The sequence below is a fragment of the Ictidomys tridecemlineatus genome, chromosome 5, assembly GCF_052094955.1.
Source record: "Ictidomys tridecemlineatus isolate mIctTri1 chromosome 5, mIctTri1.hap1, whole genome shotgun sequence".
In the NCBI taxonomy this organism is placed as follows: domain Eukaryota; kingdom Metazoa; phylum Chordata; class Mammalia; order Rodentia; family Sciuridae; genus Ictidomys; species Ictidomys tridecemlineatus.
In genome coordinates this window covers 84,242,936-84,269,661 of record NC_135481.1, presented here as the reverse complement: position 1 = coordinate 84,269,661, position 26,726 = coordinate 84,242,936, and the positions used below count along the sequence as shown (strand labels likewise).

Genomic DNA, 26,726 nt, shown 5'->3' with positions numbered 1-26,726 from the left:
TCTTATCTAATTTGGCCGTTTATAACCCTGACATTCTTTTTTGACAACCACAAATAAGTGATAAGTATAGATTTCTTTCCCTGGACATCACAATTAGGTATGAAAGGAAATCTTAAAACAAATGGGATCCACTGAGGACATTAATTGTCAAGCACAAATATCAAAAGCAATAATAAGGCCAAAAAAACTGCAATAAAAGAAATCACTTGAAATTGTTTGTGAGCTCAATAAGGTCTCAGCTATCTATTCTTTTAGGGACTCTGGTCATATATTCCATGTAATAAACTAGCAAGAGAATTTAGTTATTCTTTAAAAAGGTATCTTAAATAGGTATCTTAAACCACAATCCTCTGAATTACCAGCTGCCTAGTTTAGGATTCATGCTTCCACTGTCAAGTCTGAAGGCCCCACTAAATTCCTATGCATGCTCTTGAAGGAAGAGAAGGTGTTTTAAGATATTGTAACCAATTAACTGAGCTTTAAACCATCTCCTATTCATTCATATTCTCTCTCTCTCTCTCTCTCTCTCTCTCTCTCTCTCTCTCTCTCTCTCTTTCTCTCTCTACCCCCTTCCTCTCTCCTCCTCCCTCCCTCCTTCTCTTTAGGATTCTGGGAAGATGATCGGGGAGAAAGTAACAAGAATCTTTCTTCCACCTAGACAACAATTACACTGGCAGAAAGTGTCTGAGGTAACTATTTTGGAACTCTGGAGTATATTGAAGGCTTCAGATCAGTTTGGGTTTATATTTGTCAACTTCAGATCTTAGTACAGTAGCAACTACTCATTTGCCATTTCCAGCCCTGTGTCAGGCAGCCATATATATGTTCCAGAACAACTTGTACTTCAAGGAGCTCCGGTGGACAGAAAGGACCCTATGATAAATATTAGGAACCTATGCTCTGATATTAATTGCTGCTTCTGATCAAAAAGTGCAGAGAGGTGGGTGGCCACTGCTGCATCTCTCCCCTTGGTGCAAGTCTCTCTTCCTCTAGCTGAAGTGAATGTCAGGGGATTTATATAACCAGCACTCCCATCTTGACATTTTTCCCCTTTGAGAGGCAGACATGAAAAAGTAGGACATTCAAAAGTGATTGCACATATGGAGAAAATTAGAAAGTAATTGTGCACGCCCAGGAAAAGATGTAGGCTTAGAAGAAATCTAAGATCTTAAGCTTACACCTATGGCTGATCCTTGATACAAAGTCAAGCTACAGCAATTAAAAGGAAAAAAGAGAAAAAGAAAAAAACCACTAGCCCCTGGGGGAAGGAGCGAATCTGATTTACCCAATTTTCACCACCATCACATCATTAGATTCAAATGCCCAATTTTCAACAACAACAAAGTCACAAAGGATACAAAGAAACAGGAAAGTATGATCTATTTAAAGAGAAAAAAAATTATTCAGCAGAAACTGTCCCTAAAAAAAGACATTATGGAAGGTCTACTAGACAAAGGCTTTAAAACAACTTTCCTAAAGATGAAGAATCAGCAAACTTTAAGATAGAACAATGAAATCATCAAGTATGATGAATATAAAGAAAAAGACTGAAGAAAAGTGAATTAAGATTAAAGGAGCTCATCAAGTAGACCAACATATGGACTAAGTAGACCAATATATGCATTAGAGTCTCAAAAGGAGAAGAAAAATGGGCAGAGAGACTATTTGAAGAAATAATAGTTGAAAACCCCAAATTTGATGAAAGACAGAACTATAAACATCCAAGAAGCTTAACAAACTCTAAGTTAAATGAACTCAAAAAGACACACACACATTATAATGAAACTTTTGAAAGCCAAAGAAAAAGAGGCAATCTTGTAAGTAGTAAGGGAGAAGCTACTCTTAACATACAAAGGACACTCAAAAAGATTATTAGCAGCAGATTTGTTATCAGAAAGTTTGGAAGCCAAGCCAGATGCATGACACATGCCTGTAATCTCAGCAACTCAAGAGGCTGAGGCAGAAGGATCACAAGTTCAAGGTCAGCCTGGACAATTAGTGAGACCCTGTCTCAAACTAAAAAATAAAAGGGGGGGGGTGCGGATACATTTCAGTAGTAGAGAGATTGCAGAGAATGCAGATTCTGGGATCCATCACAGTAACAAAGGAAAAAAAAAAAAAAAAGGTCAATACACTCAAAGTGGAAAAAAATAAATATCACTCAAGAATCCTATATCTGGGGGCTGAGACTGTGGCTCAGTAGTAAAGCACTCACCTAGCATATGTAAGGCACTGTGTTGGAGCCTCAGCACCACATGAAGATAAACAAATAAAGGTATTGTCCATCTACAACTAAAAAAGAAAAAAGAATCCTATGTGGCACACACCTGTAATCCCAGTGGCTCAGGAGGCTGAGGCAAGAGGATCATGAGTTCAAAGGCAGCTTCAGCAATTTAGCAAGACCCTGAGCAACTCGGCAAGATCCTGTCTCTAAATAAAATACAAAAAAAAGCTGAGGATGTTGCTCAGTGGTAGAGTGCCCCTGGGTTCAATCTCTGATAGCACCCCACCCTCCAAAAAAAGCAAGGGAGACATCAAGATACAAACAGAAGCAGAGATTTTGTTACTAGTATATCTGCCCTTCAAGAACTGTTCAACGTAGACCTGCAGGGTACAATGAATGTATAATAAACAGTAAATCAAAGCCATGAGAAAAAGGCCTCAGTAAAGATAAATATATGAGCAATTTTAAAATCTAGTATTATTGTAACAACAATTTATAACTCTTTCGTTTTAAAATTTTCAACCTAATTAAAGAGATTAAAATGGTAAATGAAGTAGTCTAAAAGCTAATATTATTTTTATTTTGGTTTATAAATCTACATTTTGTTTTCTACATAATTGAAGAGACTAATCATTCAAAGGGATGGTTAGTGTTTATGTTTTGGAGTGAACAGGGCATAAAGATGTAATTATGTAACTTCAACAACGAAAAAGAGTGGGACAGAGCTGATAAAGGGTCAGAGTTTCTGTTTGATACTGAAGTTAAGTTAATATAAATGCAAATTATTATGGTAGAACTTTAAGATATTAAATGCAGCTCTCAAGGTAACCACAAAGAAAATCGCTATACAATATACATGAAAGGAAATGAGGAACTAATTTAAATGTTTCACTATTTTCGAAAAAATTCAACTAAACACAAAGGAAGACATTTAAAATGTGGAGAGAAAACTTTCATGACACAAAGAAAACAAAAATGACAAATTCATTCCCTCCTTATCAGTAAATTCTTTCAATGTATATAGATTAAACTCTCCAATCAAAAACATAGAGACTGGCAGAATGAATAGAACCGTGATCGAAGGAGATGCTATGTACAAAGAAACTCCCATTAGACACAAAGACAGAAGTAGACTGAGAGTGAAAGAATGCAGAAAATAGTAATCAAAAAAAAAAGGGCAAAGGAACCTATAATAATATCAGACCACACAGACTTTAAGTCAAAAAGAATTTATAAGAAATAAAGGAGGATACCATCTACTAAGGTGCAAAACAGCAAGAAGATACAACAATGATAAACATTTATGTTCATTATCACATGAAACATAAACTGACAAAATAAAGGGAGAGTCTTCCTCACTCCTAGAATATACTTCTTTACATTCTATTTTATTTCAGTCTTGGATTATAGAATGTGAGACCTAAACTGTACCCTTAAAGACATATTAATAATAGCTTTTATTACAAACTAGGAAACAAAAGTCCATAAAATAAACAAATTTATCAAAAGGTTACATTTCTAGATAGTAGCACAGAAGGAATCATGTATGGGCCATCTAGATTCCTGCCCTTGAGCTCTGTCCACATATTCTTTTGGCCTTCAGTGGTGATGAAGTTTCTGATGCAACAGTATATTTGTAGAAGAATCGTTCTTGATAATAGAGGACATAGCAGAAACTGTATGCAAATCCACCACAGTGAATCATTCTATTCCTTCAGCTTTGGACTTTGCTAAAACATGCATATCTGGATGACACAACATAAAGAATGCTGCATCTTGGGGCTGGAGTTGTGGCTCAGTGGTAGAGCTCTTGCCTAGTATGTGTGAGGCACTAGGTTCGATTCTCAGCACCACATATAAATAAATAAAGGTCCACTGAAATATATTTTAATAAAAAAGAATGCTGCATCCAATACCTCATATCACATATGGAACAAAAGAAGTGACTGAGGGGAGGAAGGAAGGGAAGAGGGAGGAACTGCAGAATGAAACTGACCAAATAGGCATGTGTGAATCAAGCATAATGAATCCCACATTTATGTATAATTATAAGACACCAAGAGAAAGAGAGAGAGAGAGAGAGAGAGAGACAGAGAGAGACAGAAAGAGACAGAGAGAGACAGAGAGAGAGAGAGAGAGAGAGAAGACCAGTAGAGTTGAGAAAGGGGTTTAGGGAATGGAAGGAGGAAAAGTAAAAATACTAGGGAAAGAAATGATCAAATTATATTATGTGCATGTATGAATGTCACAGTGAACCCCACTGTTATGTTTAATTATAATTCACTAATAAAAATATAATAAAAAAAAAGAAAAGAATTGGCCAACTTGGAAATACTGGAAAACCCAAGAATAGCTGGCAGGTTTGCTGCCAAAGGTAAATCCTGTTGCCACATCCACAAGGAGTTTTCAATTGAAAAAATCTGATCATTCCACATTACAATATAGCAACCAGGGCAACACTGTTATTCCCCAACTCCTTCAAAAAGAAGGGGAAAAAAATTAAGCAGACAATTGTTGAAATACCTGAATAACTGGTTATTCAACCACAACCAAAGGTCTGTCAGGAGCCCTAAGAATAACAAAAACACTAAAACCACAGATTTCTCATTAGGTATTTTTATAAGGGATAAAATCAAACAATTAGTGAAACTGTCCCCACATAGAAGGAAGACAAAAAAATAGCTAAATGGTGTGAACATCAGATAAAACTTTCTCTAAAATCTGCAAAGATCAGCCCTGTTAGTACCAAGCATGAAAAGGACCAATGGGGTTGTCACCACAATGCACTGATTCATTGCTCATGTTTCTACTATAAATACTCAAGAGAGGGAATGAACCCAGTTTCCAGCAAGTCCAAGACACAGCCCAAGAACCAGGGGCCCAGAGGCTTATTGGTGTTATGAAATCTGAGCTACAAGCAGACCTCTGAGCACATCTTTGAGTTTGGTAACATGGGAAAAGTCACTCACCCAGAACTTTCGCTGTCAATCTTTCTTCTCTGTGCCCTGGTCCATCTGCCTAGGACGTACAGGACAACAGAAGGCACTTAGTTATATCCTGAGTTAGCACAGCTCAAGAGTAACAAGAAAGTAGCTCCTCTGAGTCATCACTTATTTCTCTGATAAAAGGTAGAAGGAGAAAAGGACTTCAGTATCAAACAAAGCTGATTTGAATCCCAGCTCCACTTGTTAGGTGTGTAATCTCAGGCAGATGCCATAACCTTCTAGCATCCTGCCTTCTTTATTGGTGAATGTTGTCAATGTGCACCTCACAGGACTGTGGTAAGGGCTGAATGATGTGGAAAGTGTACATGTAAGTTCTAGCATACTTAGTGAACATAATTATCAATACCATTGTTGTTTTGGTCATTGTTACTGGCTCTGCACCTACCAGAGTAGCACACACTCTATCCTCACTACCAGTCACCAACACCCAACTTAAAAATACCTTTGGCACCTGCTCTGTTTCTCTTCCTTTATTGGGATAGAAGCTATCACAGAAGAAAACTCCAGAGTTTTTTTATTGTATGGGGTTTTTTTGTTGTTGTTTTTTTTTTTTTTTTCATAAGAAGGGAAAGTTGAAAACCAAGGCTGTGTTACCCTACCTGGAAAAAAGACTGAAAGGCAACCTCCAACCTGATGGTCTCCTGCCCAACTGTTCCTCTACATTCTATCTACACTTAGCTATGATAGGCAGCTTAAAACCACAGTTTTTTAAAAATCAATTAATGATTCAAGTGTCCTCTTTAGAAAACACAAGTCCCTTTGTTCAGGCTACACCTCTGCTCACATGATGCATCTCATCCATTTAAGAGAAGCAGTTCAATCAAACTGCTGCTCCCCTCAGATGGTAACAGAGGAAGAACTCAAGGTAAAGAAAATGTTGGAACATACAGAAGAACACTTTCTAAGGCTAAAACCACTGGGGAGCAGGGGCCAACCAGGGCAGTGTAAGACAAGTCTAGGGTGCTGAAAGTCTAGAGAAGACTGTGAAACCAAAATAGCTTATTTATAAATATGCCCACAGGATGGCTGCCAAGCATCCAGGTAGATTTCTTTCCTGTTTTCTCTGCTATATCTTGGTTTCTTTTTCTCCCAACAACCAGAATGCTGTCTCCTATCAGTGCCACAGTCATATTTTAACAATGGCTGAAGGGGATTTTTGTGATCTAGCAAGGAATCTTAACTTCATTCAATGTTTGTTTAATAGGAAAATCAGATCTCAATTCATACCAACCATTACATGACTCCCTAAAGCCTGAAAAGCCATCTCTCCTGTTTGAAACAGAAAATTCTGACATTAAATTAGTATATGAACAGATTCATAGATGAATGAATAAATGAAGAGGAACCAAATATATTAAAGGCACTTGCCTACTTAAACTCTCTCTGATCTTAGTTCCGTTTTCTTCTAAGTGCATATCACCATTAGGCCTCATAATTCATCATCTGTGTCCCTCTGAACAACATCAACTCCTTTGGGGTACAAACTGGAGTTTGCACTACTGTAGTCCTCACCCAGAAACGTGTCTGGCAAACTGTACATGCCTAATAAACACCTGCTGAATGAGTGGGCTGAATGGGAAATGTCTTTGCAAGATCTTTGAGGGTAAACATTAAGCCTTTAAAATTAAGCCTGATTCCCTTCCCTTCACTCAGTTCTATATCTCTCACCTCACACCACAAGGACCTGATCACTTTTTGGACTTGTGATCACTTCTCTTTAAATAATGTCCCACTGATCACTTTGAAAGAGTAGAGATCATCTGCCATGACGTTGGTTACCTTTGGCTCCACTTCTCCCTGGAATTTCTATTTTAGAAACTGGCAAGCCTTCAAAGAGTTTCCACCTGCACCAAAAGTAGACAAGTCCACACATATAATGGCTTTCTCTGTTTCCCTCCAGGTACTCTAACTCTTTTTCATCTCTTTTTGAAAAGATTTCTGAAGCCAAATCATACAAACTCTTAAGATCTTCCCATTACTTTTTCTGTTAAAAAAAAAAATACTGAGAGACTTACTCAATGAGGGAAGGAGTTTACAACCTATTTACACATAAGTCTTCCCCTGGAACCATCCATATCCAATGTTAGAGAAGTTTCCTCCACTTGAATACTGATATAATACCTTTTTCCCCTTAATTGGTTATCACTATTCTTTTAATTATAAAAAGGCATGACTATTAAACCAATGGTAAAATTTTGGTCAAATCTATCCTCTCAGACCAGTGGATTCATTTTTTATACTACTATAAAATAACAAATCATTCCCCCACTTGGAAAGAATTATACATTAAATGTTTGATAATTCCCAAAATAAATCAGGCCATCAACAGTCCAAGCCTAGCTGCTTATAAATCAGATTTAAAAGCCTGACAGCAATGATACCTGTATATTCTGTCACTCAGCTTCCTCATACAGATAAATGAGTGAAAGGAGATAAGCTTCATTTTGTCACCATGATTTCACTAGAAAAATTCAAAAATGGAAAGGGAATTTAGTGTCAAACTAATTACTAATAATCATAAAGTTACATAACTTGGTAGTAAACCTTCAAGGCCTAAAAAGAAACTTGTAATTCTTCATCTGGACAAACTGTCCATGAAATAATCATATATATAAAATTAACTATAATATACTCAGTTTAGGACACTCTTTAAAACAGTGCACAATTAATCTTTCATATATCTCTAAGTGGGTAAACTGATTTTGAATTTAACCAAATATATTAAAGGGTACTTGTGGGGTTTTAGAATATATATTTTTTAATTTTTAATTTTATTTATTTTAATTATTAATATATGAAATGCAAGTCAATTCATATTACACAAATAGCACACAATTTTTCACATCTCTGGTTGAACACAGAGTCACACACCATTTGTGTTTTCATACATATACTTAGGGTAATGATGTCCATCTCATTCCACCATCTTTCCTACCACTATCCCCCACACACACAGAATATATTCTTATACAATTCAGTATTAGACAAATCAAGCTCATTAGTAGATAAGAATGGGAAAAAGTACAGGGGCAAGAAGCAATTTTCAAAAACACTATCCAGAATATACATGAATAAATTATATATCCAATCTCCAAAACAAGTATACTTCTTTCTTCTGTATTATTCCTGTAAAAAATCATAATAATTATAATACAAGCACCTTACTTTTTTAAACATAAACCTGTGTGGCACCAAAGTCTCTAACAGAGAAACAAATTTTTCTATAGAAAATATCTAACTTTATTTTTCCAAACTATGTATGGAGATATCCTGATAGTTCAAACTAGAGCTCATTCAGTGCAATTATCCTGAGAAGTTGTTGCCTAGTTCTGACATAGAAAGGACCTCTAAAATTCTAGAAATTAAATTTAGACTACTGATAAAATTCCAACGTTTGCATGCATTACAAATGCCTTTCTCAAATTGTCAAGCCCATATGTGTTTAAACATTTGCAATTTCAAAAGTGATTTTATAAATATTACCTCTAGCCCTTTGACATGTGTTTCTATTCTCTCTTTACAGATAAGAAAACTGAGGCTTAAATAATTTAAATGATATTCCTAAGGTCACTTGATAAGAAGTTGGTCTCAAATTTAAGTTATCTGACTCTTGTAACAATAGATATTCTACTATACGAACTTTCCAACATTTCCCAGAAAGGCAATTTCAACCAATTATGTATTAATTCTGCAATTAAGCAAGTTACAATTCCACACTGACTAAAAGAATAGACCAGTCTAACATTTAAACTTTAATGAAGCAAGCCTTTCCTTCCATTGTTGTCTTAATATTTTAAAATTATTTTAAAATACACTAAACAAGCCAAATTAAACTCATTTTCAGCCAGAATAAACTACAAATGACAAAAGTTATAAACTATAATTAACATTTCCTATAATGAGTATAACTTTGGGAGGGGAGGGTTGGTGGTACTAGGGTACCCAGAGGCACTTTATCATTAAGCTACATTCCCCAGCCCGTTTTTATTTTTTTATTTTAAGACGAGATCTCACTTAATTGCTTAGGCTAGCCTTGAACTTGAGAACCTCCTGCCTCAGTCTCCCTTGCCACTGGGATTACAGGTATGGGCCACTGAGCCTGGCTCAAGTATAACTTTTATTGAGTGATAGCTTTGATAGAAATGGAAAAAAGAGAAAGAGACTTTCTCTTGTTTGATGACAATTCCCATGAACTGAGTTGATTTTAGCCTGAAAATCTCTAATAAGAGGTGCATTGAATGACAAATTTTATCCTAACTTATCATATCTAGAATTTTTTATACTATATATATCTCTACCTCACCTCTTCACCAACTGTTCTCTTTTGGCAGCTTTGTAGAGCAAAGTCAGTTAATATTCTGATAAAGACAGTAACATTTTACTAGTTTTGGTTATGTTGACATTCTTCACTGAGAATTTCTTACTGAATGCCTATAAGCATAGTTCAAGGGTTTCTTTTCAATGACCCTTTAAATGGGGAAAAACATACATTCACTAAAGTTGGCAGAAGAGAATCAGTTTAAGAGTCAAAAGTTACTTTTTTAATAAACAAATTCTTTATTTTTTTTTTTAATTTTTGTTGTGCTGCCAATTGAACAAGGCAAGCACTCTACCAACTGAGCTATATCCCCAGCCCAAGTTACTTATTTTATTTCATACTCAGTCATTTATGTAGGTTCCCTGGGTATTTTCAATAGCTTTCTGTTTGTGTTTTAATTAAGAACTCAGGTATATATTCTTACTCATATCTCCTTATAATAGAGTATATAAGTTATCAGATATAAAAGTATTTTGAAAAGGACACTAAGGAACAGAAATCAGGGGTTTTATAAAAATGGCAGGTGGCTTGTGTACTTAAGCACCATTTCCTCAAGAGAACTTTTCCTATCAGCTTGGACTGGGTTAACATGCTCTTTTAATTTCTCTAGCACAAGGTGCCTTTTCTTTCATGGCCACTATTGCAGTAGTAAGTACAATTATCTAACAATCTATCTTTTCCTATTATACCATTTTTCATTTAGTGTTCCCGATTGATATCACAAAGGGACAGGGGTGGTACAGCTCAGTGGTACACCAGTTACCTACCATGTGTGGGGCCCCAGTATATGTTGGATCTTCAATCTGAACTTCCCTCTTGCCCTCCCCTGTTTCAGTCCTAACTTCATACTGTTGAAATCATTTTCATTTTCTAGAAATATTCAATTCATTTTACATGTACTTGTTTTTTTTCCTCTCCAAATCTCTCACTCTACTTTGCTTTTTGTTTTTTGGGTTTTTTTTAAAGGTGGATTTCAGGATCCACTTTGGCTTTTATCACCAACACTGAAAGCTAGATGTGCCCTAAGAGTTGTCCTGAGAGTTCTTATATGCTCTGGACACAAAATGACTTAGCAATAACTAAAGGAAAAAAAATCAAATTAATAGATAGTGTAGAATGAGGCAAAATACATGGCAAAGAAAATGTGACACTTTCTCCATCCCTTGGATTTCAAGCCCCTTTGAGCATTCTACAGTCTTACTGCTTTCCACATTTAGATGTTCTCCATTATCTCTGCAGAACTGTATCCTGAAATATATGCTTTTCCCTAAAAGCAAAACCAAAAATAATCAGTAAACCATACAGAGTTTTTCAGAGAACTAAAGTAAAATGATGTCTCAAAAAAACACAAAAAAGAATAATAGCAGTTTTAGCTACTTTTAAGAAACAATAAGTCTATAAAGATGAATAGCTAAATAATTTTTAAGGCAAACTTGAAGTTAAATGCTATGATAACATTTTTCAATAAACATGTTTGTTTTTAAAATATGGATGTATGGTATCAATAAACAAAAGGAAATATTTGTTTTGTGAATTAAATAATAGAACTAAGTCACATTAACTAGGACACTTTTGTCAGTACTGGGAAATGACTGACCATATATGAATTCACCTGATAAGGTTAATATTCCTGCCAAGGTAAGAAGATATGCTTTATCCTACAGAAGGAATCAAAGAATTATATATACCTATTATTTCCCACAGACTCTCAGAACTGACATCGTAAGAATAAAAGAGAAAAAAAAACAATGCAGCTACTTTTTATCTTAATATCATACTTATCTTCAGTGTGTTGTTAGTCATCACAGAGGCTCTCAACAGATACTTTAATGTCTCCTACAACACCAAAAAGTCAAGGAGAAAATATGAGAACATAGGTAAGTCAAGGGATAGTTTGGTAACCAAATGAATAATCTGTAAGATGACTTTGAGAAGAAATAATCTAATTAAAACCCCTCAAGAGCCTGGGATGAATTAGAAAAGGCAGAGAGAAATAAAAGAACTAGGAAAAGAGTCCTGTTAGCCCATGCAAACTACCAGATAGCTCTCTGTGAATTCTCTGTTTGAGGAAAGATAATCACAAACTGTGCCTAAGTTTTATCTTGAAGCCACAGGCTTAAATAATTGTTTCAGGTTTTTTTCCAAATAGCTATCTCATTGATGAACTGAGAAATCAGAGTAGCCTCTTAATCTCTCTAACCACTCTCTGAATATTTCTAGGACACAAGTCACATGTGCAAACATCTAACTATAAAAATACACACCAAACTGCTACCAACTTATATCTATATTATCAATCCGCCAGGAAGAACTCACAAGGCATATGACTCAAACATGCACAAGACAAGAGAGCTAAGTGCCAGAGAATCACATCTCAATTGCATAATGAAGATGACATTAAGCACCACAAGGGCGGATGACTGCTTGTCTCATCCCCTTTGTAATTATCTCTGGCCTCCAACAAAATAGAACAGGCACTGAACAAACATCTGCTGGATGAATAAGTTTAATAAAATACTGCAAATGAGGAAATCAAACTGGTTATAGTTGTTTTAGTTTTCTGTCTTGCCATTTGCCATGTCTCTGTGCTGCTTTCTGGCAACAGCAGAAAATCCCAAATTCTACGTACCTGGCTACTCTCCAAGTAATACTTACCTATTAAAACATACTCTCTGCTAGTCTTGTGTCTTACTGAGCAAAGCACTTATCAACCTCTGTACATCTAAGACTCAATAACAAATGTTGATAATTAAGCCTCATGATACAATATTTTTAACCTATAAAGATTACTTTGTGTGTAGTACTCTTTGAATTTAATTTTTTAAAAATCAATTACTTTGTTTTATCTAAAATTTAAAATAAACAAAAGTATCATTGCCTGACCATGATAAATAATTTTTTTATATATGAATCATTCTGACAGTTCATATGACAAGACAAAGTGATACAGGAAACCAGGCACAGAAATTAAGACACTATTTTGCCAATATTTCAGACCAAAAAAAAAAAAATTAGTCTTGAATATTCCACTATGCTATTCAGGGGTCTAACATATCTCTCTCCATAAGTTTCTCACGGAAATAAGAGGCAACATAATAATTTTATACATAAAGTAATCAAATAATTAACTTCATAAATAGTAAAATATTAGCACCTTCCAGCATTTCAAACGCGTTGTGTAGCTGGTTTCTATTTGGCAACTATACATGAGAAAAATTTCTCACTCTTCATCATCAAGTGTTTTCCCATGTCATTCCTATCTAACACACTTCACCGGGAAATGATATCACACAGACCCACAAGGAACAACTGTGCCCTCTAGGTGCTTAAGTCTAGTTGGGAAAATAAGAACTATGGGAGAAAGGATACAACACAGTGAAGTACAAAGAGAGCCAAGCAGAACTCTGTCCATGTTCAGGGTATAGATAGCTGACACAGGATGGTGGGGTTGGAGACAATGAAGAAGAAGATATGGCCACAGTAGGAGGCTCCCAAACAGCCTTTCTAGAAAATTAGAAACAATAAGTCAAACAATGTGTTGAGTTTTGAGTTTTGTTTTATTTTTGTGGGGGAAAAGGAGAGCAGAGGAGCTTGTAGAGACAAGCATGGGCCACAGGACAGCATGAAAAGAGACTTGTGTACCAAGTGCCTAATGAAACCGGCACACACTTCAATCTAGCAACCAACCCTCACTTCATCTCACTTGACTCTGGCCTCTTACACCCACAGCCTCACCCCAAAATTATCCTAAGAACTGATGAACACTTAAAATCTTTCTAAGACCATCTGGCCAAAACCTTTCATCTTTCTCAAATCCTCAGTCACATTGCACATGCTCTTCAATCAGACAGAAACTTCAGACTCAACTTTCTATAAATGCCATCCTGACATAATTCTCTAGAGGGAAAACAGAAAATAATAAAGAAAGCAAATAAATATATACTTAAAACTATGAATGTGCCATAAGGAAAAGAGTATAACAAAAGAGTTACCAGGAAGACCTATATACATAGAGTGGTTGGGGAAAACTATGAGGAGTGACATTTACAATATGACATGATGGATGGGAGGGCACCTTAGCAAAGTACAAGGAACTGGATGTTCCAGACAGAGAGAACCACAAAGGCCCTCAGTGCAAAGCCTCAGACAAGAAGGATCCTGGCCTCAACTAGCACAGAAAGGCAGCCAATGTGGCTGGAGCACAGTGGGTAAGAAGTAGAATAGAAAGAGAGTGAGGCTGAAGGGATACAGGAGCCACTTTACACTTTGTGACCTGTGATAAATACTTTGAACTATATACACATTACAATGAGACTTCATTGAAAAGTTTTAAGCAGGAAGGTAAGATGGCCAAATGTGTGTAATTAAAGATGAACATGTCAGGATAAAGATGTGGTTCATGAGGCAGAATAGGTACAGGGATTTCGTCAGGGAGGTTTCTGACACTCAGCCTAACACATAGTCAATGTCCCAATATGAAATTAATGTATAAATAAGCCAACAACTCTTGAACCTGGAAGTGACAGACACCAATTACTTTTAGAAGATTAATCTGGCAATATGTTTTAGACTACACTGAATCTGTGGGATGATCTGGAATATCTGAACCACTAAACACATTCAACACTCAACTATGCTTTCTAAAAGTTAAAAAATCAAGAATTAGAGGCTTTCCATATTCCAAAACAGTATATAGAATAAAAATCTTATTTATTCAGAAAGGATTAAATTGCTCTGTGTAAGCTGTTCCTTGAGTTTAATAAGACTTTTTTGTTTGTTTATCTTATGTCTGGCCAAGTGTGTTTATGCAAGCGTGGGGAGGGTGCGTATAACGTATGTGTTCAGAGATGCTGAGGACTGATGGTCAATCAAGAAAAATCCATGCTGAAATTGTTAAGAGCTGGGAAGGGAGCCAGTTTGCAATCACTATAGGAACTGCTCGAGCAAATTCCTTGTTGCCACTCTGGTAACGTGCATTCCTCAAAGGATGCCACTTGGCATAGTTTAGTACTCTCTGATGGAAAAGATTTCTCTTCTGAAATCAGTCTGAATTGTTTTTTAAAAGAAGTGTCAATAAAATTAAGCTCAACCTAGTCACTGATTACAGGAACAATAAAAATAAATAGTGGTCCTTGTGCCATAAAGAAGTCTATCAGACATATATGGAAGTACAGCAGAAGAGATTTAGCTCCGAATCTTAACCTCATTGCACTTCTTTTCCATTTAGTTTCCATGGAACCATATAATAGAAGAATAAGGAGTGAAAATCAAATTCTAGTTACAAATATTTCATCAGATGCACTGAGATAGACGGGTTTCCTTAGAATGAAGTATAGCTTTTCAAAAATACCTGTATTTAAAAAAGTAAAAATTGAGATTACTTAGCATACAAATTCACATTCTTTTGCTGTTTGCAAATGTCTTCTTGGAACAATGTAACTCTAGGCACAGTAATATCAATTTATTATTCTAGTTTCTATGGAAACATGAATTCTACTTACTGAGGCCAGTCGATATGGACACAGGGCAAGGCAAATGTGCTTAGGGACAAATCATATAATTTATATCTCTAGTAAAATAGGCTCTTAGCTATAAGAAATAATAGAAAAACTGGATTAGAAAGTACTGTGGAATGTTCTCTGGAGTTACTAGCTACTAACACCATTATGAAAACAAAAGTAAAATCACAATCCTATATTTTAGAATCCTACATTTAGAATCTAGCATGTACAAACAAGCATCAAGTATAGAAAAATGAAGGCTAAGAACAAACAACTGAACACTCATTTTGTATAAAAAAATTAATTTAAAAATGGAAAAAAATAAACATTTATATATGTTGAACACTGCTTTGTTCAATAAATCTCAGTATCCAAAAATGAACAGGAGCCTCATAAATAAAGTCATATAAATAAGAATACATGCAGTACTTTTTACTGTTAGTTTTAAAGAATTTGAGAGCTCAAGGGAGAGAATTACATAAAAGTATAAATACGTTAACATCAATCTGCAAATATTTGTTAGGACTTAGTATGCGCTAAACATTATGCTAAGGTCTATTAAGAAGAAAAAAAACTGAGCTGTAATTCATTATGACTAGAATTTTTGTGCATTCCTGTTGTGCCATTTTCTAAGATAATCATCAGGGGACATAAAATAGATAAAACACCAACCTAGCAAAATTCAAACTGTTTGCAATATAATTTATGGGCAACACATGCTACTGAATTGGCATTACAAGATAAGATGAAAACTGGGCCAAATGAACAGTGCAGACATGTGTGCTAAGAGTTTTCAGAAGAGAGATCAATCAGGCTCAGTTGGTAGGAGTTTTCATAAATGAAGCAAAAACTGACTTGGGTTTGAATAATAAATGGACAGGAATTGAGAAGTAGATGTAATTGACAAAGGGCATAGGCAGGAATTTAGAAGGCTAATCAGGGCCTTGAAGCAGGCCTAAGAGTTTAGTTTTGCAGGGGAAGGAAATAATAATGGAGAGCGCCTGGGGCCAGGAAAGGAAATGCATCAGTGGGCAAGGGTGTTCACTTCGGAGTGATAGAAATGTTCCCGAACTAGAGGAAGGTGGTGGTCTCACAAACATGTGAATATTATGTGATGCTATGGTATGTTTCACATTAACAAATAAGTTTTTCATATTGATAACACTGATTATTACTCTTGTGAACTGCCAAATACTGAAAACATATTAACATCTGACTGCATAGAAATAAAAAATAATGTTGGAAACTACGTATAATAAAAACTATACATTCTCAAAATATAATAGTATAGGAAAATATTTAATGACATAGAAACAGATTCACAGGGTATTGTTGCTGCAGTTTTTTTTTAAAAAAGCAAATCCCAAAACTGCTTACCATATAAAATATATACTTTAAAAAAGACAGAGATTGTGTAGTCCCAAATGTTAAAAATGTGTTATTTCTGAATGTTGGGATCATGAGTGATTTACATTTTCTCCTTCTCATTACAAACACCTAAAAAGTTACTTTAAGTGGGAGGGAAAGGGAGGGGGCAGGGGGTTAGCAAGGATGGTGGAATGTGATGGTCATCATTATCCAAAGAACATGTATGAGGACACAAATTGGGTGTCAACATACTTTATATACAAATAGAGATATGAAAAATTGTGGTATATTGTGTAATAAGAATTGTAATGCAAAAAAAACAAACTACACGTATAAAGACATGAATTGGTGTGAACATACTTTATATACTAAGATATGAAGAATTGTGCTCTCTATGTATAATAAGGATTGTTATGCATTCCGCTGTTGTGTATTTTTAAAAAATTAAATCAATTTTTTTTTAAAAAAAATGTTTTCATGTAAAATACAGAATTTTATTTAGAACTGACACATTGCAAATACAGAATTTAGCAAGATGGTTCAGATATTTTTCTAGATAGACCCAGGCATAAAGGAACATATTCACACACAATATGCTACTTTTACGGAGCAACTTAAAACATCTGCTGGAACTAAAATGGGCTTTAGGTGAATAGTTTGCTCCAAAGCACATGTAAATTTTCAGTGACTTTCATTCTATTCTTTTAATCTCATATTTATTCTCAACTCTGCCCCAGAAACACAATATGAAAACTAGCCTGTTTTGATATCAGTTTTACGCTTTTACAATCCTATCAAGTAGCATTGACTTTCACGTAGCCCATGGTCCTCCTCCTTGTCTTCTGGCCTATAATATTTTTCTTTGAAGGTGTTGCCACAGGAAGGGCTCTTTCTCTCAAAAAATGAAGTTCACCATCATTGTTCCCCTCCCCATTTCCTCATTCTTAATGATCCTCCTTGAAACTGGTTAACTTATGACACTAAAATCATCAACTGCAGCTGATTTTCGTTTCTCCTTATTATTGCCAAGGTGGGGCAAAAATAAAAGCAATCAAGTGAAACCCTTGGTTCAGATTTCCTCCATATTTCATGAAATCCATCAAACAAATGCCCAGATTATATTTCACAGTAAGATGAGCAAAAGCACACCTCTTCAGCTGTAGCCCCTTTCCAAGTGCATTCATGGATGCCAAAATCAGAACCCACAGTTCAGGAGCTGCACACAGTTGCATCTTGTTTTGAGTTTTTGTTTGCAAACTGTCAGTAAGATCAGAATAAATTGCATGATATGCAGTCCAATATGTATATTCTTGAGCACATCTCAATGTATCCACCAAAAAATATTCATAGCTGCAGGTGTACAAAAAAAAGGCAGAATTATGGCTTGATTTGCCTTGATAAGCATGGCAATTTTCTGTACACTTTTCATAAACTGCTAATCAATTTCAGCTCAAAATAGATTGAAACACCCAACAGATTGCTGCCATAGTCCACAAATGTTTGTCATTTGTAAGCTGTGGCAATAATGTGAATTCTAAGGAGGGAAACTGCAACTGAACTATACCTTGGGAAAAAAAAATCCTTTCATTTGCCTTGTAATAGCCCCCAAAGAAATGTTAAGAATTATTTTGAAATCACATATGCTTGAAATTCCAGATTTGTTTTTCCTACTACATCTAAGAGTTCTGTTTGTCACATTGTAATATTACACATCTATGGTAAATATGGTTATAAATGTATTATATTTAGGACTCAATGTAATCATTGACATTAAGGAACCAGAGATCACATCTGTACTGTTTAATATTCCTCTAAAATACAATTACAGACTTTAGCTCTATCACATACAACTTGGTAGTGAATCACCACACACTACTGCAAAAATTTAATTTCTCTGTCAATACACTTAACCATTTAAATGTAGTGTTGTTGTTTTTTTAGAATGTATGTATTGTTAAATATTCTAGTCCTTCCATTATTGCTATTTCACAAACACTCAGAGGTGCTAATATTCATACTAGTGCACCTTTTTGATTAGCAGTGCTCTTGCCATATGAATCACTCATATGCCCAGGATGTCTTGCCAAATATAAGTGCCAAAACTTTGCTGAGGACTGTCATCCTCCTACACAGGGAGCCTCTGCTCAAAACTGAGCATAGACTTTCCCTTTTGTAAGTGTGAGCAACAATTGGTAATGACATTTAGATTTGGGTATGGAATGCTCTCCATGGAAAGTAGGAAATTAAATGAGAATAGATAACATTTCAGATTTTCACACCTTCTTCTTCTAAACTACAAAAGTGATAATATAATTTTTTTAGGATACAAACTACACAATTTGACTTTAGGAAAAAAAAGAGTACTTAAAAGTTGTGACTTTAAGCAACTTCTGTGATCACCATCTGCCAAAAAATTTATTGCCAAAGTGGGAGGCAGTGTAGTAGACACAGTCTCTTTAGTCAGAAAGCCTGAGTTCTTATGTTGAATCTGCCATTTTTAGCATTGACCTTGAATAAATGATTTATACTCTTTATGTCTCCGTTTCCTCCTTTATTAAAAGGGGATCCCAAGCATAACTAACTCAGGATTACCCTGATGATTAAATGAGATAATACACACAAAGCTGTTGGCAAACTAGGTTCTAGCCAGTTCTCAATAAACATAGCTGCTCTTTTCATCATCATTTGAAAGAGCAGCTCTAGACCCACAGAAGAGCATGAGGATAAGCTCTCTTATTCTGTTTCCTATGACTTGCCAGCCAAGTGCTCATTCTCAGATCTGGGTCTTCTTGTGTCACATTTTAACCTACTTTCTAAAAGACATGATATATGTGTTTAGAAATCAAGTCTACTCTGCATGAGATAAAACCTACTTAGCCCAAAGTTACCATCTACTAATTCAGCTAAAATAAATGTGAAAAGGAGTGTGGGAAAGAAGAAAAATACCCTAAGAAAGTGACTATTCTTGACTCTTCTGCACAAATCGGAAACGGTCTTCTTTGGCTTCATCCAAATTTAATACAGCAGCAGCTGGATTTGCGGATAAAAACAGTTTCCATGATATTATCTTTTTCACCTATTTATTCTCTGGAATTAAGGTAGATAATCACCTCTGCTTAGCCATTACATTTACAGGAACCACTGAGGAAAAAGTTTGCTTGTTTTGAGCTTGACAAATTGAATCTGATGCTGTTTTGGGAGAGGAAATTCATTTTCCTCAACCAAAACTAAAAAAATAAATTCAGGAAAATACTATTCATATACACGAAACAAAAAAATGCATTTTAAATCATCTTAAATAATTATTAGCATCAAAAAGAAAATGGCTAACTGCTCTGACTCAAAATTCATTTACAATCTCCACACCAAGTATTTCTTTTTCTATCTTCCCCTTTAGAATATTTCTATTTGGCAGTTGCTATGGAGCAAATTGATGTACAAAAGCAGTCAAAACAGAAACACATTCAAGTGAATTCAGCCTATTAAAATATACATATGTATTTAGAAGTTGTTTTCTTGAGATCACATAGAGTCATTTGCCAGTTTCCCTTTGACACTCAATTAGATTGTATGCATTTGTGTTTTTCTTCAAAATGCCAAAACATCAGCACAGTTTCTGAGATAAACTATCACTATTTTCACTTTTCCCAAAGACAATTTAAATACTAGTAATAGATGAGAGCTGCAAACTCAGGGCAAATTCTGCTTTACAAGAGGTTTTGATGCTAACACTACTTTCTTCATAATTGTTGGCACATCCTCAAGGACAAATTTTTGGAACTTTGGCTAGATATTATACCAATATTAGGTCCTACAAAAGGTTAGTGATTCAGAAAAACAGTATTGTCGTATTGTATATTTTGTGGAGAACAAAGCAAAATCACTGCATGTACAAAATGCTTTGTACCGAACGACTATTCTGCAGGAACGTGTGAATTGACTTAAGTAAATAAACTTTACTACAAAGGATATTTCTTTTAAATACTAATTTTAAAAGTGACTGAATGCTATGGCTTGGATCTAGAATGCCCACCAAAGGCCTATGTGTTGAAGTCTTAGTCCCCATCAAACTAATATTCAGAGACAGGGCTCTGGGGGAAAGACTGGCTCGTGAAGGCGCTAACCTCATCAGTGGATTAATCCATTAGTGGGTTATTAATCTGATGACATCATTGGGAGGTGAAAAATACTGTACAAAGTTGGGCCTAACTGGAGGAAGAGGTCACTAGGAAAAGGCCTTGAAAAAATATATCTTGTCCCTGGTGCCTTCCTTCTTCTCTGTTTACATTATCACAATTATGAGGTACGCAGCTTTCCTCCACCATACCTTCCACTACAATGCTTCTGCCTTGGTGCCAACCAATAGACTGACACCTCTGAAACTGAAAACCAAAATAAGTCTTTCCACATCTAAGTTGCTAATGTCAGGTATTTTGTCCTAGCCATAGAAAATTGACTAATATGCTGAACACAACATATAAAATGCCTTTCTGCCATTTTTGTATTGTTACTTTATACAAGTAGGGTATATCACTCCAAAAATGGGCAAGGAAAAGTACTATAACAGGAGAGAAATCATTAGATATTATTTTCCTATTAAAGTTAATCTAATCTTTATACAATGTGTATCACTATATATTTTATAACATACAAGTCCTATTAATAGCACATGTATAAAATTCTACACATACACACTGGAATACATTATCAAAATTATATTCATCAATAGTTTTATTGAAAAGATTTTGAAGATGACACAAAAATAAAAAACACCATTCACAGGCCAATTTTATGCAATCGTTTCATATATTATTTAGATTTATTTGCTATAATTCTAACATTTTAGCAAATGTAACTAATGTATGTATTAAAATATACTTCCATTGCTTGGTAGTATACATAATAAAAGCTGCATGATCCTAAATAATCCGTTTGGTTATCTCACATGCTTCAGTTATGAGTTTTAGTTAATGTCCATAAAGAGAAAAAATAAATAAAAAACAATGATAGAATGGTATGTATATTATTTATACTTAGAGATGACTCAATGCATTTATTTTAGGTAAACCTATGAACTTTCTTAATCCCTGACTGTTACATCTATAAAATGGAAACAATAATATCTTTGGGGCTGGGAATAAGACTCAGCGGACAGAGCATTTGCCTGTCAGGCAAGAGGCCCCTGTTTAATTGGCTTTAATTAATAGCACTGGGGGAAAAAAAAAAAAAACACCTTTCTTTGTGAGATATATAAATTGTTGGGAAAGGGGCCACAAAAGTCCAGATAATAGAAAGGCTTATTATTGTTAAGGCCCAAGAGTAATATATAAAAAAAAATTGCTTACAAAATAAAGTTAATAAAAGAGAAATGAATTAAACAGTGCATATGATATAATGAAAAGATGAGATGAGTCAATATTGTGTATACATTTGAGTAAAACCTAGTCATCCATATGAACACATGAACAGCTAATCCATTACATGGCAAAACTGCATATTTTCCCTTTCTCATTTCTGTTATTGTTGGTATAATACTGTTTGTGCTATGCATTCTAAATGAAAATTATGACAGTCTTGACAAAAGAATTATAAGAATTAATTATTGTGTTAAATGTTCTTTCCAGTAAATGACATGTTTAAAGATGAGCAATTTATCTACTCACCAAAAGCAAATAACAGTTTACTCTAGGTTGAATGCATTTATGCACTGCTGATGTCCATATAAACAACATTTTAAGTTTTGCAGTATCTTAAGGGAAGGTTTTAAACAGCTTCTTGGTTTATCATTTCTTTTTTCTTCTTTGAATGTCCATAAAATAGTAATTACTTACTGCTACAATAGCCTTGTTTTAATCAATACTGCCCTAGTTAACATTTGCTCTCTTCTTCTACAACAGCTATTTCAAACCCTCTCCACGCTCTTAAAACTTTCAAATCCATCCCTTCCTACCTTTCCCTTATAACAAAAGTAATAAGACTAACTGCACCTTCTTGTGTGTATTGGTTCCCTAGTTCAATTCCACTCCTAGGTATATACTGAAAAGAAGTGAAAACAGGGATTCAAACAAATTCTTGTACACTAATGAGAAACAATCCAAGAATTCACAGATGAATTTATAAACCAATTTTGGTATATACATAAGGGAATATTTTTCAACTATAAGAAGGATACATGCTACAACACAAACGAGCCTTGAAAACATTATGCTAAGTGAAATAAATCAGACACCAAAGGACAAATATTGTATGATTCTGCTTATATGAAATATCTAGAAGAGCAGACTCATGCAGACAGCATGAAGATAAGAAGTTATCAGGTTCTGGGTGTGCCTAGTGGGCACAGTTTCTGTTGGGGATAATTTTTAAAAGTCCTGAAGCTAGATAATGGTGATGGCTGACCAACACTGAGGATATACATAACACTACTGACTTGTACCCTTAAAATGATTATAATAATAATAATCATTTGTGCCAACACCTTCTCCAATATGCCTCTCACTGCCTCCTCATTCCAAAAATACCCTGCTGCTCCCTTGGCTTCCTGAAATGACCCTGAAGATTTCCCTCCTTGCTCTCTGACCCAATCAAGTTTGCATTTGTGCTTTCTCTGTTTTGTTGATGGTCTGGTTTGCTTAGGTTTGGTTGTGAGCTGTTCATGTTGTGTTACTTCTTAAACTTTTATTCTCACCTGTTTATTCTTAAACTTTTTTTCTGCACCTATTCTGGTCCCATCACACAGACATCACAAAGCATATCCATTCCCTATCCCAAAACTTCAATTCCAATAGATGTGTTTCCTTAAAAAATATCCCTCCCTTGTTTTCCTTACCCCAACAAACTGCTTCATCATAAACTCAATTATTCAAGGCATAATGCTATCGTTACTCTTTCCTCCTAAAAGAAGCTATTACTTCTAGTCTTCCCCAAAATAGAAACACTGAACTCCCAAAACTTTCTACTTTATCTCACTGCGTACTTTTTATTCACCCCTTTTACAATTTTGATGGTACATTATAAGTTATTTTCTGCTTAATGGTTATTTTCCCCAACCCAAACATAATTGATTTTAGACTACTTAAGGGCAAAATTTAACTTACTTATAAAGCAGAACTCACTTCAAACAATGATGCAACAGTAATTAATCAATACATATTTGAATAATAACTTTCAGGGTTATTGAGTGATATTCATGAAACTAAACACATTTTGGAAACAGTGATGTCAGTATATTAGTTAGCTTTGAATTAGTCTATAAATAATAGATTATTATCCAATGCTATCCACCAAAAACAAATAGAAAATGGCAATTTAGGAACAAATGATCAGTCACTGAACCTTAACCATTGTTTTCATGCATATTTCCAGTAGATTCACAATCACATAAAATAATTCTGCTAAAGTCCCAATGACCAGTCTTAAGCTTTTATTCTATAGAAATAATTATGGCTAAAAATAAATAAGCTTCAGGCAAAATTACTCTAAAAATTCTGTTTTCTCTCCACATTCCTTTCCTCTTTTTTTTAGTTGTTGTAAAATATGTATAATATAAAATTTATCATCTGTTATGGTTTATATATGAGGTATCTCAAAAGCTCAGGTGTTAGACAATGCAAGAATTTTCAGAGGTGAAATGATTGGGTTATGGAAGTTTTAGCATAATAATCAGTAGATTAACCTACTGATAGGGATTAATTGAGTGGTAACTGTTGGCAGGTAAGGTGTGGCTAGAAGAGGTGGGTCACCATGGTTATACCTTCGGGGTTTATATTTCATCCCTGGTGAGTAAAGTTCTCCCTATCTGCTTCCTGAGTTCCATGTTCTAAGCCACTTTCCTTCTGCCATGATGTTCTGCATCACCTAGGGATAGAGCAGTGGAGTCAGCCATCTATGGACTGAGACCTCTGAAATCATCATGAGCTCCCAAATAAAGATTTCCTTCTCTAAAATTGTTCTTGTCAGGTTCAACCATCATGTGTGTGGCATACATCTAAATTTTCTTCTTTCTTACGGCTTAATTATATTCCTGTGTGTGTGTGTGTGTGTGTGTGTGTGTGTGTGTGTGTGTGTGTTTGTGTGTGTGTTTGAGTGCTTGGGTATTCTCTATTTATTCATTCATTTACCAGTTGCTTCTACTTCTTGGTTCCTACAACTATGTCTCCAGTATCTAATAATAATAGAAAAATTTTAAATAACAACACTTAAATATAAAGAATTACAATTTTACAGAAAATACAAGTATTATACCATGTGTATATGTATTGCTTTTTTCTATATATATTATTTTTAGATGAAACTTTATCTTTGTGACTCACACTTTCACTAACAGACATATGGTTAACACAATCCAAACATCATGTCTGTTCTAAAAATGAATATTCATTCACTTTATTGACAAAGTAGCTCTCTTTAGCTCCATTTAGAAGAAACTTACTTTGGGAAAAGACTTGTTTACTGATGTCTGAGTTATATTTGATTGATGTATCATAAAATACTTTATTACATACATGAATATGTAAATTCACGAAAATCCTTTGGGGGTGTACCTAAGATTTGCCACATAAATTTGCACAATCCAAGGAGCCCTCTAAGATTAGGAACAAAAAGGGGCTGGGGTTGTAGCTCAGGGGTAGAGCTTGCCTAGCACATGTGAGGCACTGGGTTCAATCCTCAGCACCACATAAAAATAAAAAATAAATAAAAGTATTGTGTCCATCTACAACTAAAAAAAATTATTTAAAAAAAGAAGACAAATAAAATAAATTGAGAAGACAATTCACAATTACAAAATTTCTACAATCTGTCTTTAATCACTGCTCTCAGATGCCTCATTGTCAGCATCTGACCCCGTTAGGTGGCTGATAAGAGGATTTGAAGGCCAGCAGATTTTATTTTCAACCTCTCCATATGGTTGACCTTCTCATTTCAATGAGAGCATCATCTATGGAGATGTTCATCAAATGGCAGCTCCTAATCTAAAATGTTTGGGTACTTTGGTCAACTCAGAAGTGATGTTCAGTTAAAGAATAGCATGTGCAGCATGATCTCCTTTTTACTTGTAAATTTGTACATAAATATATTTCAAAAAGTCTGCAAGGCTACAGATGTAAATGTAATTTGCTGGCCTTGGAATTAAAAGCATTTTTTTTTCCAAACTCTAGGCAATGTTCTGTTTATATAAACATGGTTTTGAAAAGAACTGCCAGTAAGATTTTCAGTTAAATTTTCTAATGTAAAATATATATAAAATGAATATCTCAACTTCAAAAACTGGACTAAAACAGAAGTTAACAAGCATTTCACAGAAAATATTAAAATATACTGATGTATTAATATTTCAATTCCAAGAAATACTGCCTCAGAATTAAAAAGGATATGAATTATTTTATCTGAAGTTCATGGTCCACAATTTAATACTCTCATGAACGCTAAATATAAAGGCAGTAAAGATGATGATTTTCCATGTATGGAAATTTTACATTCAAAAATAAAATCATCCACCTATCCATTTATTCACCAAACATTTAATAGATACCTACTTGCCATAAAAATTCAAAGATACATTTTTAAAGATTTTCTTTTTTAGTTGTAGGTGGACACAATACCTTTATTTTATTTTTATGTGGTGCTGAGGATCGAACCCAGCACCTCACAAGTGCTAGACTAGTGCTCTACCACTGAGCTACAATCTCAGCAAAGATATATTTTTAAAAGAAGGCAAGAAAGCTAATTTCAACACATCATGAATTTCATCAGGTGACAAAAGACAGATGATCGCCTATGATAAGAGCACATAAGTAGGTCACTGAGAGTGCAGGATACAGAGGCTGGGAGTACTGACTACACCAAGCACAGAATTCTCCCTGGGAATTCAAAGCATCCCACAAAGTGGCTATTAAGTTAAATCTTTAGGATGAGCAAAAACTCACCTAGGGTTCAGCTCAAGGTTTGTATGGGTGACTGGACATTCTCTAGGCAAAGGCACAAAGGCCAGCAAAAATTATTAAAATACTTTCTTTGTAGGCTTTATTGCTTAGTATTGTAAAAAAATAGAATGTATAGTTTTATTTATTTCTTTAAAAGGAGCTTTCAGCAGGTATTGTCGTTCTAAAGGCAAAACAATGTCATTTCATTGACATTTATGGTCTCCTACTCATCCAGAGAACATCATATTATTTTTAACTAAATGGATCTTCATGTATATTCCTTTATAAATTCATTTTACTCAGTACTTAGGAACTGTACCATGTTCCAATTATAAAACCAAAGGGCAACTTTAGGTATTTAGGTATTTATCCAAGACAACTGTAAAA

General features: G+C 34.8%; 1 protein-coding gene across 7 annotated transcripts in view; it reads right to left on the bottom strand.

Moving 5' to 3' along the window:
* The window catches only part of Prkd1 (protein kinase D1), a 304,195-nt gene that overhangs the window by 238,999 nt on the left and 38,470 nt on the right, over window positions 1–26,726 (bottom strand). The window contains exons 1-3 of one of the 7 annotated variants that reach the window (XM_040273976.2): window positions 7,611–7,652; window positions 7,009–7,073; window positions 5,194–5,242 (exon numbers count right to left, since the gene is read on the bottom strand). The exons of the other annotated variants lie outside the window; for them this stretch is intronic. The gene's annotated coding sequence lies outside the window, so the exon portion shown is untranslated. Of the gene's footprint in view, window positions 1–5,193; window positions 5,243–7,008; window positions 7,074–7,610; window positions 7,653–26,726 lie in introns of those variants that run through there. 7 annotated transcript variants of the gene reach the window in all.